General features: G+C 37.9%; 16 non-coding genes across 16 annotated transcripts; 8 read left to right on the top strand and 8 right to left on the bottom strand.

Annotated features, from left to right (window-relative positions):
• Positions 1-2,692: 2,692 nt before the first annotated feature.
• Positions 2,693-2,764, bottom strand: Trnae-uuc (transfer RNA glutamic acid (anticodon UUC)). Its single transcript has one exon. It is a non-coding gene; the product is annotated as a tRNA-Glu (tRNA).
• A 652-nt stretch (positions 2,765-3,416) lies between these two features.
• Positions 3,417-3,508, top strand: Trnan-guu (transfer RNA asparagine (anticodon GUU)). Its single transcript is given in 2 exon segments — positions 3,417-3,454; positions 3,473-3,508. It is a non-coding gene; the product is annotated as a tRNA-Asn (tRNA).
• Positions 3,509-3,784: 276 nt separating this feature from the next.
• Trnai-aau (transfer RNA isoleucine (anticodon AAU)) lies at positions 3,785-3,858 on the top strand. Its single transcript has one exon. It is a non-coding gene; the product is annotated as a tRNA-Ile (tRNA).
• An 831-nt stretch (positions 3,859-4,689) lies between these two features.
• Trnae-uuc (transfer RNA glutamic acid (anticodon UUC)) lies at positions 4,690-4,761 on the bottom strand. The gene has a single exon. It is a non-coding gene; the product is annotated as a tRNA-Glu (tRNA).
• A 310-nt stretch (positions 4,762-5,071) lies between these two features.
• Positions 5,072-5,145, top strand: Trnai-aau (transfer RNA isoleucine (anticodon AAU)). The gene has a single exon. It is a non-coding gene; the product is annotated as a tRNA-Ile (tRNA).
• Positions 5,146-5,458: 313 nt separating this feature from the next.
• Positions 5,459-5,530, bottom strand: Trnae-uuc (transfer RNA glutamic acid (anticodon UUC)). Its single transcript has one exon. It is a non-coding gene; the product is annotated as a tRNA-Glu (tRNA).
• A 696-nt stretch (positions 5,531-6,226) lies between these two features.
• Positions 6,227-6,298, bottom strand: Trnae-uuc (transfer RNA glutamic acid (anticodon UUC)). Its single transcript has one exon. It is a non-coding gene; the product is annotated as a tRNA-Glu (tRNA).
• Positions 6,299-7,836: 1,538 nt separating this feature from the next.
• Trnai-aau (transfer RNA isoleucine (anticodon AAU)) lies at positions 7,837-7,910 on the top strand. The gene has a single exon. It is a non-coding gene; the product is annotated as a tRNA-Ile (tRNA).
• A 313-nt stretch (positions 7,911-8,223) lies between these two features.
• On the bottom strand, positions 8,224-8,295 carry Trnae-uuc (transfer RNA glutamic acid (anticodon UUC)). Its single transcript has one exon. It is a non-coding gene; the product is annotated as a tRNA-Glu (tRNA).
• A 1,169-nt stretch (positions 8,296-9,464) lies between these two features.
• Positions 9,465-9,556, top strand: Trnan-guu (transfer RNA asparagine (anticodon GUU)). Its single transcript is given in 2 exon segments — positions 9,465-9,502; positions 9,521-9,556. It is a non-coding gene; the product is annotated as a tRNA-Asn (tRNA).
• A 276-nt stretch (positions 9,557-9,832) lies between these two features.
• Trnai-aau (transfer RNA isoleucine (anticodon AAU)) lies at positions 9,833-9,906 on the top strand. The gene has a single exon. It is a non-coding gene; the product is annotated as a tRNA-Ile (tRNA).
• A 1,615-nt stretch (positions 9,907-11,521) lies between these two features.
• Trnae-uuc (transfer RNA glutamic acid (anticodon UUC)) lies at positions 11,522-11,593 on the bottom strand. Its single transcript has one exon. It is a non-coding gene; the product is annotated as a tRNA-Glu (tRNA).
• A 310-nt stretch (positions 11,594-11,903) lies between these two features.
• Trnai-aau (transfer RNA isoleucine (anticodon AAU)) lies at positions 11,904-11,977 on the top strand. The gene has a single exon. It is a non-coding gene; the product is annotated as a tRNA-Ile (tRNA).
• Positions 11,978-12,290: 313 nt separating this feature from the next.
• Positions 12,291-12,362, bottom strand: Trnae-uuc (transfer RNA glutamic acid (anticodon UUC)). Its single transcript has one exon. It is a non-coding gene; the product is annotated as a tRNA-Glu (tRNA).
• Positions 12,363-12,672: 310 nt separating this feature from the next.
• On the top strand, positions 12,673-12,746 carry Trnai-aau (transfer RNA isoleucine (anticodon AAU)). Its single transcript has one exon. It is a non-coding gene; the product is annotated as a tRNA-Ile (tRNA).
• A 313-nt stretch (positions 12,747-13,059) lies between these two features.
• On the bottom strand, positions 13,060-13,131 carry Trnae-uuc (transfer RNA glutamic acid (anticodon UUC)). Its single transcript has one exon. It is a non-coding gene; the product is annotated as a tRNA-Glu (tRNA).
• Between the last annotated feature and the right edge of the window lie 281 nt (positions 13,132-13,412).

Here is a 13,412-nt window from a genome sequence, read left to right as displayed (position 1 = left end):
TGGCCACATGGTTCTTCACGAACAACCTACCCAGTCACTGTCGCTTTTACAACTGTAACAATCAATGATTTGACATATAAAACCTCAAAAATGATCCTTCTGAAAGAAATCAAAAATTCATAACATTTGGTATTAAAGAGTTTCCCAGACCGGGATTAGAACCGTACTGGCCAGTGTCTTTTTAACCGTTAATCTCAAAGAATGACACGTGACTTGAAGTTAGGTGAAAGTGTTGTTCTGTTATATTATTGTACTCGTGACATTGCCATGGTTGAATGCATCTTTATGATCATCCTCCTTAACAACTACAACAGTTAAATCAATAAATTATCAGGTTAAACCCCATTAATAACATTCTGGAAAGTTTTTGTTAAGGTAATATATTCTTTAGTCACTCTAGAAATACAGCCTAAAGTGTAAAGCTTCACCATTATCTTTCTGACGTTTCAAAACTAAAACTGACCTGATCTTTGCTTGAAGAAAATTTTCCCAGATCGGGAATCGAACCCGGGCCGTCTGGGTAAAAGGCAGGAATCCTAACCCCTAGACCATCTGGGAATACGATTACTTTGGCAGAAGTATTATCTAATAAATTGGTGTTACCTCAATGTAGCGCTACTGAAGTAATATCCGCGTAGTTTTCTTTGTCAGTATTTGAAATACTTCATGTAATTCTGTCTTCTGTATACAGTTGATGTCTTTGTTTTATGTTGGAAATATCACTGAAAAACTATTGCTATTCAAAATTAATTTATTATAAAGCTGACACTGTAATGGCCACATGGTTCTTCACGAATGACCTACCCAGTCACTGTCGCTTTTACAACTGTAACAATCAATGATTTGACATATAAAACCTCACTAACTATCCTTCTGAAAGAAATCAAAAAATCATAACATTTGGTATTAAAGAGTTTCCCAGACCGGGATTAGAACCGTACTGGCCAGTGTCTTTTTAACCGTTAATCTCAAAGAATGACACGTGACTTGAAGTTAGGTGAAAGTGTTGTTCTGTTATATTATTGTACTCGTGACATTGCCATGGTTGAATGCATCTTTATGATCATCCTCCTTAACAACTACAACAGTTAAATCAATAAATTATCAGGTTAAACCCCATTAATAACATTCTGGAAAGTTTTTGTTAAGGTAATATATTCTTTAGTCACTCTAGAAATACAGCCTAAAGTGTAAAGCTTCACCATTATCTTTCTGACGTTTCAAAACTAAAACTGACCTGATCTTTGCTTGAAGAAAATTTTCCCAGATCGGGAATCGAACCCGGGCCGTCTGGGTAAAAGGCAGGAATCGTAACCCCTAGACCATCTGGGAATACGATTACTTTGGCAGAAGTATTATCTAATAAATTGGTGTTACCTCAATGTAGCGCTACTGAAGTAATATCCGCGTAGTTTTCTTTGTCAGTATTTGAAATACTTCATGTAATTCTGTCTTCTGTATACAGTTGATGTCTTTGTTTTATGTTGGAAATATCACTGAAAAACTATTGCTATTCAAAATTAATTTATTATAAAGCTGACACTGTAATGGCCACATGGTTCTTCACGAATGACCTACCCAGTCACTGTCGCTTTTACAACTGTAACAATCAATGATTTGACATATAAAACCTCACTAACTATCCTTCTGAAAGAAATCAAAAATTTAAAATATTTGGTATAAAGAGTTTCCCAGACCGGGAATAGAACCCGGGCCGCATGGGTGAGAGCCTGAAATCCTAACGCCTAGTCCATCTGGGATATCGGCAGAAATGACCTACTCTCTCCACTGAACTAATATCCATGCTGTATTCGAGGTCAGTATTTTGAATCCTTCATTTAATTCTTTCTTAAATGTATAAATTATGTGTTTTGTTGTGTTGAGAAAATCATTTAAAACCAATGTAATTTAATGCAGATTACCAAAAAATATTGGAAATTTCGAATCTTTTATAAAAACAAATTAACAAACCATAGTCCGTGTCGCTCTCTGTGGCACAATCGGTCAGCGCGTTGGGCTGTTACCTCTTATACTGATGGGTACCGAAAGGTTGGTGGTTCAAGCCCACCCAGAGACGCTGTCTATTATTTAAAAAATTAATCCTTTCTATCTGTGTGTTCCCTCGGATGAAATCCATTTAATATTAAGGAATAGCAAGTCTATCTTTAATTTCTGTTTTCTAGAGTCAAACAGATACTACAAAAACAAATGTCGCTGACAGAATTTAGTACTTCGTAACTGAAAGATGCTGTCTCGTTCCTCTACTGTTTCTTCACACAATTAATAGATGGTGACTAAAATATCAAATGAAATGTCTCAATGAAATTAGCTGAGTATATTCCATAGGGCATAGGTTAGCTCAGTTGGTTAGAGCGTCTTGCTAATAACGCTAATGTCGCGGGTTCGATCCCCGTACTGGCCAGTGTCTTTTTAACCGTTAATCTCAAAGAATGACACGTGACTTGAAGTTAGGTGAAAGTGTTGCATCTTTATGATCATCCTCCTCAACAAATACAACAGTTAAATCGATAAATTATCAGGTTAAACCCCACTAATCACATTCTGGAAAGTTTTTGTTAAGGTAATATATTCTTTAGTCACTCGAGAAATTCAGCCCAAAGTGTAAAGCTTCACCATTATCTTTCTGACGTTTCAAAACTAAAACTGACCTGATCTTTGTTTGAAGAAAAGTTTCCCAGACCGGGAATCGAACCCGGGCCGCCTGGGTGAAAGCCAGGAATCCTAACCCCTAGACCATCTGGGAATACGATTACTTTGGCAGAAGTATTATCTAATAAATTGGTGTTACCTCAATGTAGCGCTACTGAAGTAATATCCGCGTAGTTTTCTTCGTCGGTATTTGAAATACTTCATGTATTTCTGTCTTCTTTATACAGCTGATGTCTTTGTTTTATGTTGGAAATATCACTGAAAAACTATTCCTATCCAAAATTAATTTATTATAAAGCTGACACTGTAATGGCCACATGGTTCTTCACGAACAACCTACTCAGTCACTGTCGCTTTTACAACTGTAACAATCAATGATTTGACATATAAAACCTCACTAACGATCCTTCTGAAAGAAATCAAAAATTTAAAATATTTGGTATAATGAGTTCCCCAGACCGAGAATAGAACCCGGGCCGCATGGGTGAGAGCCTGAAATCCTAACGCCTAGTCCATCTGGGATATCGGCAGAAATGACCTACTCTCTCCACTGAAATAATATAATGATGTCTTCGAGGTCAGTATTTTAAATACTTCATGTAATTCTTTCTTAAATGTATAAATTATGTGTTTTGTTGTGTTGAGAAAATCATTTAAAACCAATGTAATTTAATGCAGATTACCAAAAAATATTAGAAATTTCGAATCTTTTATAAAAACAAATTAACAAACCATCGTGCGTGTCGGTCTCTGTGGCACAATCGGTCAGCGCGTTCGGCTGTTACCTCTTATACTGATGGGTACCGAAAGGTTGGTGGTTCAAGCCCACCCAGGGACGCTGTCTATTATTTAAAAATTGAATCCTCTCTATCTGTGTGTTCCCCCGGATGAAATCCATTTAATATTAAGGAATAGCAAGTCTATATTTAATTTCTGTTTCCTAGAGTCAAACAGATACTACAAAAACAAATGTCGCTGACAGAATTTAGTACTTCGTAACTGAAAGATGCTATCTCGTTCCTCTACTGTTTCGTCACACAATTATTAGATGGTGACTAAAATATCAAATGAAATGTCTCAATGAAATTAGCTGAGTATATTCAATAGGACATATGACCGGTTAGCTCAGTTGGTTAGAGCGTCGTGCTAATAACGCGAATGTCGCGGGTTCGATCCCCGTACTGGCCAGTGTCTTTTTAACCGTTAATCTCAAAGAATGACACGTGACTTGAAGTTAGATGAAAGTGTTGTGCTGTTATATTATTGTACTAGTGACATTGCCATGGTTGCATGCATCTTTATGATCATCCTCCTCAACAAATACAACAGTTAAATCGATAAATTATCAGGTTAAACCCCACTAATCACATACTGGAAAGTTTTTGTTAAGGTAATATATTCTTTAGTCACTCGAGAAATACAGCCCAAAGTGTAAAGCTTCACCATTATCTTTCTGACGTTTCAAAACTAAAACTGACCTGATCTTTGCTTGAAGAAAAGTTTCCCAGACCGGGAATCGAACTCGGGCCGCCTGGGTGAAAGCCAGGAATACTAACCCCTAGACCATCTGGGAATACGATTATTTTGGCAGAAGTATTATCTAATAAATTAGCTCAGCGGTTAGCGGTTAGCTCAGTTGGGTAGACTACCGTTAGAGCGTCGTGCTAATAACGCGAATGTCGCGGGTTCGATCCCCGTACTGACCAGTGTCCTTTTAACCGTTATTCTCAAAGAATGACACGTGACTTGAAGTTAGGTGAAAGTGTTGTGCTGTTATATTATTGTACTCGTGACTTTCCCATATTTGCATGCATCTTTACGATCATCCTCCTTAATAACTACAACAGTTAAATCGATAAATTATCAGGTTAAACCCCACTAATCACATTCTGGAAAGTTTTTGTTAAGGTAATATATTCTTTAGTCACTCGAGAAATACAGCCCAAAGTGTAAAGCTTCACCATTATCTTTCTGACGTTTCAAAACTAAAACTGACCTGATCTTTGTTTGAAGAAAAGTTTCCCAGACCGGGAATCGAACCCGGGCCGCCTGGGTGAAAGCCAGGAATCCTAGCCCTTAGACCATCTGGGAATACGATTACTTTGGCAGAAGCCCACCCAGGGACGCTGTCTATTATTTAAAAATTGAATCCTTTCTATCTGTGTGTTCCCCGGATGAAATCCATTTAATATTAAGGAATAGCAAGTCTATCTTTAATTTCTGTTTCCTAGAGTCATACAGATACTACAAAAACAAATGTCGCTGGAAGAATTTAGTACTTCGTAACTGAAAGATGCTATCTCGTTCCTCTACTGTTTCTTCACACAATTAATAGATGGTGACTAAAATATCAAATGAAATGTCTCAATGAAATTAGCTGAGTATATTCGATAGGACATATGGCCGGTTAGCTCAGTTGGTTAGAGCGTCGTGCTAATAACGCGAATGTCGCGGGTTCGATCCCCGTACTGGCCAGTGTCTTTTTAACCGTTAATCTCAAAGAATGACACGTGACTTGAAGTTAGGTGAAAGTGTTGTGCTGTTATATTATTATACTAGTTACATTGCCATGGTTGCATGCATCTTTATGATCATCCTCCTCAACAAATACAATAGTTAAATCGATTAATTATCAGGTTAAACCCCATTAATAACATTCTGGAAAGTTTTTGTTAAGGTAATATAATCTTTAGTCACTCTAGAAATACAGCCTAAAGTGTAAAGCTTCACCATTGTCTTTCTGACGTTTCAAAACTAAAACTGACCTGATCTTTGCTTGAAGAAAAGTTTCCCAGACCGGGAATCGAACCCGGGCCGCCTGGGTGAAAGCCAGGAATCCTAACCCCTAGACCATCTGGGAATACGATTACTTTGGCAGAAGCCCACCCAGGGACGCTGTCTATTATTTAAAAATTGAATCCTTTCTATCTGTGTGTTCCCCGGATGAAATCCATTTAATATTAAGGAATAGCAAGTCTATCTTTAATTTCTGTTTCCTAGAGTCATACAGATACTACAAAAACAAATGTCGCTGACAGAATTTAGTACTTCGTAACTGAAAGATGCTATCTCGTTCCTCTACTGTTTCTTCACACAATTATTAGATGGTGACTAAAATATCAAATGAAATGTCTCAATGAAATTAGCTGACTATATTCAATAGGACATATGGCCGGTTAGCTCAGTTGGTTAGAGCGTCGTGCTAATAACGCGAATGTCGCGGGTCCATCCCCGTACTGGCCAGTGTCTTTTTAACCGTTAATCTCAAAGAATGACACGTGACTTGAAGTTAGGTGAAAGTGTTGTGCTGTTATATTATTGTACTCGTGACATTGCCATGGTTGCATGCATCTTTATGATCATCCTCCTTAACAAATACAACAGTTAAATCGATAAATTATCAGGTTAAACCCCATTAATAACATTCTGGAAAGTTTTTGTTAAGGTAATATAATCTTTAGTCACTCTAGAAATACAGCCTAAAGTGTAAAGCTTCACCATTATCTTTCTGACGTTTCAAAACTAAAACTGACCTGATCTTTGCTTGAAGAAAAGTTTCCCAGACCGGGAATCGAACCCGGGCCGCCTGGGTGAAAGCCAGGAATCCTAACCCCTAGACCATCTGGGAATACGATTACTTTGGCAGAAGTATTATCTAATAAATTAGCTCAGCGGTTAGCGGTTAGCTCAGTTGGGTAGACTACCGTTAGAGCGTCGTGCTAATAACGCGAACGTCGCGGGTTCGATCCCCGTACTGACCAGTGTCCTTTTAACCGTTAATCTCAAAGAATGACACGTGTCTTGAAGTTAGGTGAAAGTGTTGTGCTGTTATATTATTGTACTCGTGACTTTCCCATATTTGCATGCATCTTTACTATCATCCTCCTTAATAACTACAACAGTTAAATCGATAAATTATCAGGTTAAACCCCACTAATCACATTCTGGAAAGTTTTTGTTAAGGTAATATATTCTTTATTTACTCGAGAAATACAGCCCAAAGTGTAAAGCTTCACCATTATCTTTCTGACGTTTCAAAACTAAAACTGACCTGATCTTTGTTTGAAGAAAAGTTTCCCAGACCGGGAATCGAACCCGGGCCGCCTGGGTGAAAGCCAGGAATCCTAACGCCTAGACCATCTGGGAATCCGATTACTTTGGCAGAAGTATTATCTAATAAATTGGTGTTACCTCAATGTAGCGCTACTGAAGTAATATCCGCGTAGTTTTCTTCGTCAGTATTTTAAATACTTCATGTACTTCTGTCTTCTGTATACAGCTGATGTCTTTTTTTATGTTGGAAATATCACTGAAAAACTATTCCTATCCAAAATTAATTTATTATAAAGCTGACACTGTAATGTCCACATGGTTCTTCACGAACAACCTACCCAGTCACTGTTGCTTTTACAACTGTAACAATCAATGATTTGACATATAAAACCTCACTAATGATCCTTCTGAAAGAAATCAAAAATTTAAAATATTTGGTATAAAGAGTTTCCCAGACCGGGAATAGAACCCGGGCCGCATGGGTGAGAGCCTGAAATCCTAACGCCTAGTCCATCTGGGATATCGGCAGAAAGGACCTACTCTCTCCACTGAACTAATATCGATGCTGTCTTCGAGGTCAGTATTTTAAATACTTCATGTAATTCTTTCTTAAATGTATAAATTATGTGTTTTGTTGTGTTGAGAAAATCATTTAAAACCAATGTAATTTAATGCAGATTACCAAAAAATATTGGACATTTCGAACCTTTTATAAATACAAATTAACAAACCATAGTCCGTGTCGGTCTCTGTGGCGCAATCGGTCAGCGCGTTCGTCTGTTACCTCTTATACTGATGGGTACCGAAAGGTTGGTGGTTCAAGCCCACCCAGGGACGCTGTCTATTATTTAAAAAATGAATCCTTTCTATCTGTGTGTTCCCTCGGATGAAATCCATTTAATATTAAGGAATAGCAAGTCTATCTTTAATTTCTGTTTCCTAGAAACAAACAGATACTACAAAAACAAATGTCGCCGACAGAATTTAGTACTTCGTAACTGAAAGATGCTATCTCGTTCCCCTTCAGTTTCTTCACACAATTAATAGATGGTGACTAAAATATCAAATGAAATGTCTCAATGAAATTGGCTGAGTATATTCAATAGGACATATGGCCGGTTAGCTCAGTTGGTTAGAGCGTCGTGCTAATAACGCGAATGTCGCGGGTTCGATCCCCGTACTGGCCAGTGCCTTTTTACCCGTTAATCTCAAACAATGACACGTGACTTGAAGTTAGGTGAAAGTGTTGTGCTGTTATATTATTGTACTCGTGACATTGCCATGGTTGCATGCATCTTTATGATCATCCTCCTTAACAAATACAACAGTTAAATCGATAAATTATCAGGTTAAACCCCATTAATAACATTCTGGAAAGTTTTTGTTAAGGTAATATAATCTTTAGTCACTCTAGAAATACAGCCTAAAGTGTAAAGCTTCACCATTATCTTTCTGACGTTTCAAAACTAAAACTGACCTGATCTTTGCTTGAAGAAAAGTTTCCCAGACCGGGAATCTAACCCGGGCCGCCTGGGTGAAAGCCAGGAATCCTGACCCCTAGACCATCTGGGAATACGATTACTTTTGCAGAAGTATTATCTAATAAATTAGCTCAGCGGTTAGCGATTAGCTCAGTTGGGTAGACTACCGTTAGAGCGTCGTGCTAATAACGCGAATGTCGCGGGTTCGATCCCCGTACTGACCAGTGTCTTTTTAACCGTTAATCTCAAAGAATGACACGTGACTTGAAGTTTGGTGAAAGTGTTGTGCTGTTATATTATTGTACTCGTGACTTTCCCATATTTGCATGCATCTTTACTATCATCCTCCTTAATAACTACAACAGTTAAATCGATTATTTATCAGGTTAAACCCCACTAATCACATTCTGGAAAGTTTTTGTTAAGGTAATATATTCTTTAGTCACTCGAGAAATACAGCCCAAAGTGTAAAGCTTCACCATTATCTTTCTGACGTTTCAAAACTAAAACTGACCTGATCTTTGTTGAAGAAAAGTTTCCCAGACCGGGAATCGAACCCGGGCCGCCTGGTGAAAGCCAGGAATCCTAACCCCTAGACCATCTGGGAATACGATTACTTTGGCAGAAGTATTATCTAATAAATTGGTGTTACCTCAATGTAGCGCTACTGAAGTAATATCCGCGTAGTTTTCTTCGTCAGTATTTGAAATACTTCATGTATTTCTCTCTTCTGTATACAGCTGATGTCTTTGTTTTATGTTGGAAATATCACTGAAAAACTATTCCTATCCAAAATTAATTTATTATAAAGCAGACACTGTAATGGCCACATGGTTCTTCACGAACAACCTACTCAGTCACTGTCGCTTTTACAACTGTAACAATCAATGATTTGACATATAAAACCTCACTAACGATCCTTCTAAAAGAAATCAAAAATTTAAAATATTTGGTATAATGAGTTTCCCAGACCGAGAATAGAACCCGGGCCGCATGGGTGAGAGCCTGAAATCCTAACGCCTAGTCCATCTGGGATATCGGCAGAAATGACCTACTCTCTCCACTGAAATAATATCCATGATGTCTTCGAGATCAGTATTTTAAATACTTCATGTAATTCTTTCTTAAATGTATAAATTATGTGTTTTGTTGTGTTGAGAAAATCATTTAAAACCAATGTAATTTAATGCAGATTACCAGAAAATATTGGACATTTCGAACCTTTTATAAATACAAATTAACAAACCATAGTCCGTGTCGGTCTCTGTCGCGCAATCGGTCAGCGCGTTCGGCTGTTACCTCTTATACTGATGGGTACCGAAAGGTTGGTGGTTCAAGCCCACCCAGGGACGCTGTCTATTATTTAAAAAATTAATCCTTTCTATCTGTGTGTTCCCTCGGATGAAATCCATTTAATATTAAGGAATAGCAAGTCTATCTTTAACTTCTGTTTCCTAGAAACAAACAGATACTACAAAAACAAATGTCGCTGACAGAATTTAGTACTTTGTAACTGAAAGATGCTATCTCGTTCCCCTTCAGTTTCTTCACACAATTAATAGATGGTGACTAAAATATCAAATGAAATGTCGCAATGAAATTGGCTGAGTATATTCAATAGGACATATGGCCGGTTAGCTCAGTTGGTTAGAGCGTCGTGCTAATAACGCGAATGTCGCGGGTTCGATCCCCGTACTGGCCAGTGTCTTTTTAACCGTTAATCTCAAACAATGACACGTGACTTGAAGTTTGGTGAAAGTGTTGTGCTGTTATATTATTGTACTCGTGACATTGCCATGGTTGCATGCATCTTTATGATCATCCTCCTTAACAACTACAACAGTTAAATCGACCAATTATCAGGTTAAACCCCATTAATCACATTCTGGAAAGTTTTTTTTAAGGTAATATATTCTTTAGTCACTTTAGAAATACAGCCTAAAGTGTAAAGCTTCACCATTATCTTTCTGACGTTTCAAAACTAAAACTGACCTGATCTTTGTTTGAAGAAGAGTTTCCCAGACCGGGAATCGAACCAGGGCCGCCTGGGTGAAAGCCAGGAATCCTAACCCCTAGACCATCTGGGAATACGATTACTTTGGCAGAAGTATTATCTAATAAATTGGTGTTACCTCAATGTAGCGCTACTGAAGTAATATCCGCGTAGTTTTCTTCGTCAGTATTTACAATACTTCATGTACTTCTGTCTTCTGTATACAGTTGATGTCATTGTTTTATGTTGGAAATATCACTGAAAAACTATTGCTATCCAAAATTAATTTAATATAAAGCTGACACTGTAATGGCCACATGGTTCTTCACGAACAACCTACGCATTCACTGTCGCTTTTACAACTGTAACAATCAATGATTTGACATATTAAACCTCACTAATGATCCTTCTGAAAGAAATCAAAAATTTATAATATTTGGTATAAAGAGTTTCCCTGACCGGGAATAGAACACGGGCCGCATGGGTGAGAGCCTGAAATCGTAACGCCTAGTCCATCTCTCTACTGAACTAATATCCATGCTGTCTTCGAGGTCAGTATTTTAAATACTTCATGTAATTCTTTCTTAAATGTAGTACACTCATGTAATTCTTTCTTAAATGTATAAATTATGTGTTTTGTTGTGTTGAGAAAATCATTTAAAACCAATGTAATTTAATGCAGATTACCAAAAAATATTGGCATTTCGAATCTTTTATAAAAACAAATTAACAAACCGTAAAGCTTCACCGTTATCTTTCTGACGTTTCAAAACAAAAACTGACCTGATCTTTGCTTGAAGAAAAGTTTCCCAGAGCGGGAATCGAACCCGGGCCGCCTGGGTGAAAGCCAGTAATACTAACCCCTAGACCATCTGGGAATACGATTATTTTGGCAAAAGTATTATCTAATAAATTAGCTCAGCGGTTAGCGGTTAGCTCAGTTGGGTAGACTACCGTTAGAGCGTCGTGCTAATAACGCGAATGTCGCGGGTTCGATCCCCGTACTGACCAGTGTCCTTTTAACCGTTATTCTCAAAGAATGACACGTGACTTGAAGTTAGGTGAAAGTGTTGTGCTGTTATATTATTGTACTCGTGACTTTCCCATATTTGCATGCATCTTTACGATCATCCTCCTTAATAACTACAACAGTTAAATCGATAAATTATCAGGTTAAACCCCACTAATCACATTCTGGAAAGTTTTTGTTAAGGTAATATATTCTTTAGTCACTCGAGAAATACAGCCCAAAGTGTAAAGCTTCACCATTATCTTTCTGACGTTTCAAAACTAAAACTGACCTGATCTTTGTTTGAAGAAAAGTTTCCCAGACCGGGAATCGAACCCGGGCCGCCTGGGTGAAAGCCAGGAATCCTAACCCTTAGACCATCTGGGAATACGATTACTTTGGCAGAAGCCCACCCAGGGACGCTGTCTATTATTTAAAAATTGAATCCTTTCTATCTGTGTGTTCCCCGGATGAAATCCATTTAATATTAAGGAATAGCAAGTCTATCTTTAATTTCTGTTTCCTAGAGTCATACAGATACTACAAAAACAAATGTCGCTGACAGAATTTAGTACTTCGTAACTGAAAGATGCTATCTCGTTCCTCTACTGTTTCTTCACACAATTAATAGATGGTGACTAAAATATCAAATGAAATGTCTCAATGAAATTAGCTGAGTATATTCGATAGGACATATGGCCGGTTAGCTCAGTTGGTTAGAGCGTCGTGCTAATAACGCGAATGTCGCGGGTTCGATCCCCGTACTGGCCAGTGTCTTTTTAACCGTTAATCTCAAAGAATGACACGTGACTTGAAGTTAGGTGAAAGTGTTGTGCTGTTATATTATTGTACTAGTTACATTGCCATGGTTGCATGCATCTTTATGATCATCCTCCTCAACAAATACAACAGTTAAATCGATTAATTATCAGGTTAAACCCCATTAATAACATTCTGGAAAGTTTTTGTTAAGGTAATATAATCTTTAGTCACTCTAGAAATACAGCCTAAAGTGTAAAGCTTCACCATTGTCTTTCTGACGTTTCAAAACTAAAACTGACCTGATCTTTGCTTGAAGAAAAGTTTCCCAGACCGGGAATCGAACCCGGGCCGCCTGGGTGAAAGCCAGGAATCCTAACCCCTAGACCATCTGGGAATACGATTACTTTGGCAGAAGCCCACCCAGGGACGCTGTCTATTATTTAAAAATTGAATTCTTTCTATCTGTGTGTTCCCCGGATGTAATCCATTTAATATTAAGGAATAGCAAGTCTATCTTTAATTTCTGTTTCCTAGAGTCATACAGATACTACAAAAACAAATGTCGCTGACAGAATTTAGTACTTCGTAACTGAAAGATGCTATCTCGTTCCTCTAATGTTTCTTCACACAATTATTAGATGGTGACTAAAATATCAAATGAAATGTCTCAATGAAATTAGCTGACTATATTCAATAGGACATATGGCCGGTTAGCTCAGTTGGTTAGAGCGTCGTGCTAATAACACGAATGTCGCGGGTTCGATCCCCGTACTGGCCGGTGTCTTTTTAACCGTTAATCTGAAAGAATGACACGTGACTTGAAGTTAGGTGAAAGTGTTGTGCTGTTATATTATTGTACTAGTGACATTGCCATGGTTGCATGCATCTTTATGATCATCCTCCTCAACAAATACAACAGTCAAATCGATAAATTATCAGGTTAAGCCCCACTAATCACATACTGGAAAGTTTTTGTTAAGGTAATATATTCTTTAGTCACTCGAGAAATACAGCCCAAAGTGTAAAGCTTCACCATTATCTTTCTGACGTTTCAAAACTAAAACTGACCTGATCTTTGCTTGAAGAAAAGTTTCCCAGACCGGGAATCGAACCCGGGCCGCCTGGGTGAAAGCCAGGAATACTAACCCCTAGACCATCTGGGAATACGATTACTTTGGCAGAAGTATTATCTAATAAATTAGCTCAGCGGTTAGCGGTTAGCTCAGTTGGGTGGACTACCGTTAGAGCGTCGTGCTAATAACGCGAATGTCGCGGGTTCGATCCCCGTACTGACCAGTGTCCTTTTAACCGTTATTCTCAAAGAATGACACGTGACTTGAAGTTAGGTGAAAGTGTTGTGCTGTTATATTATTGTACTCGTGACTTTCCCATATTTGCATGCATCTTTACGATCATCCTCCTTAATAACTACAACAGTTAAATC

Source organism: Styela clava, chromosome 10, assembly GCF_964204865.1.
Source record: "Styela clava chromosome 10, kaStyClav1.hap1.2, whole genome shotgun sequence".
Taxonomy (NCBI): Eukaryota; Metazoa; Chordata; class Ascidiacea; order Stolidobranchia; family Styelidae; genus Styela; species Styela clava.
Note: the sequence above shows the minus strand (reverse complement) of the source record. Positions and strands in the feature narration are given on the sequence as shown.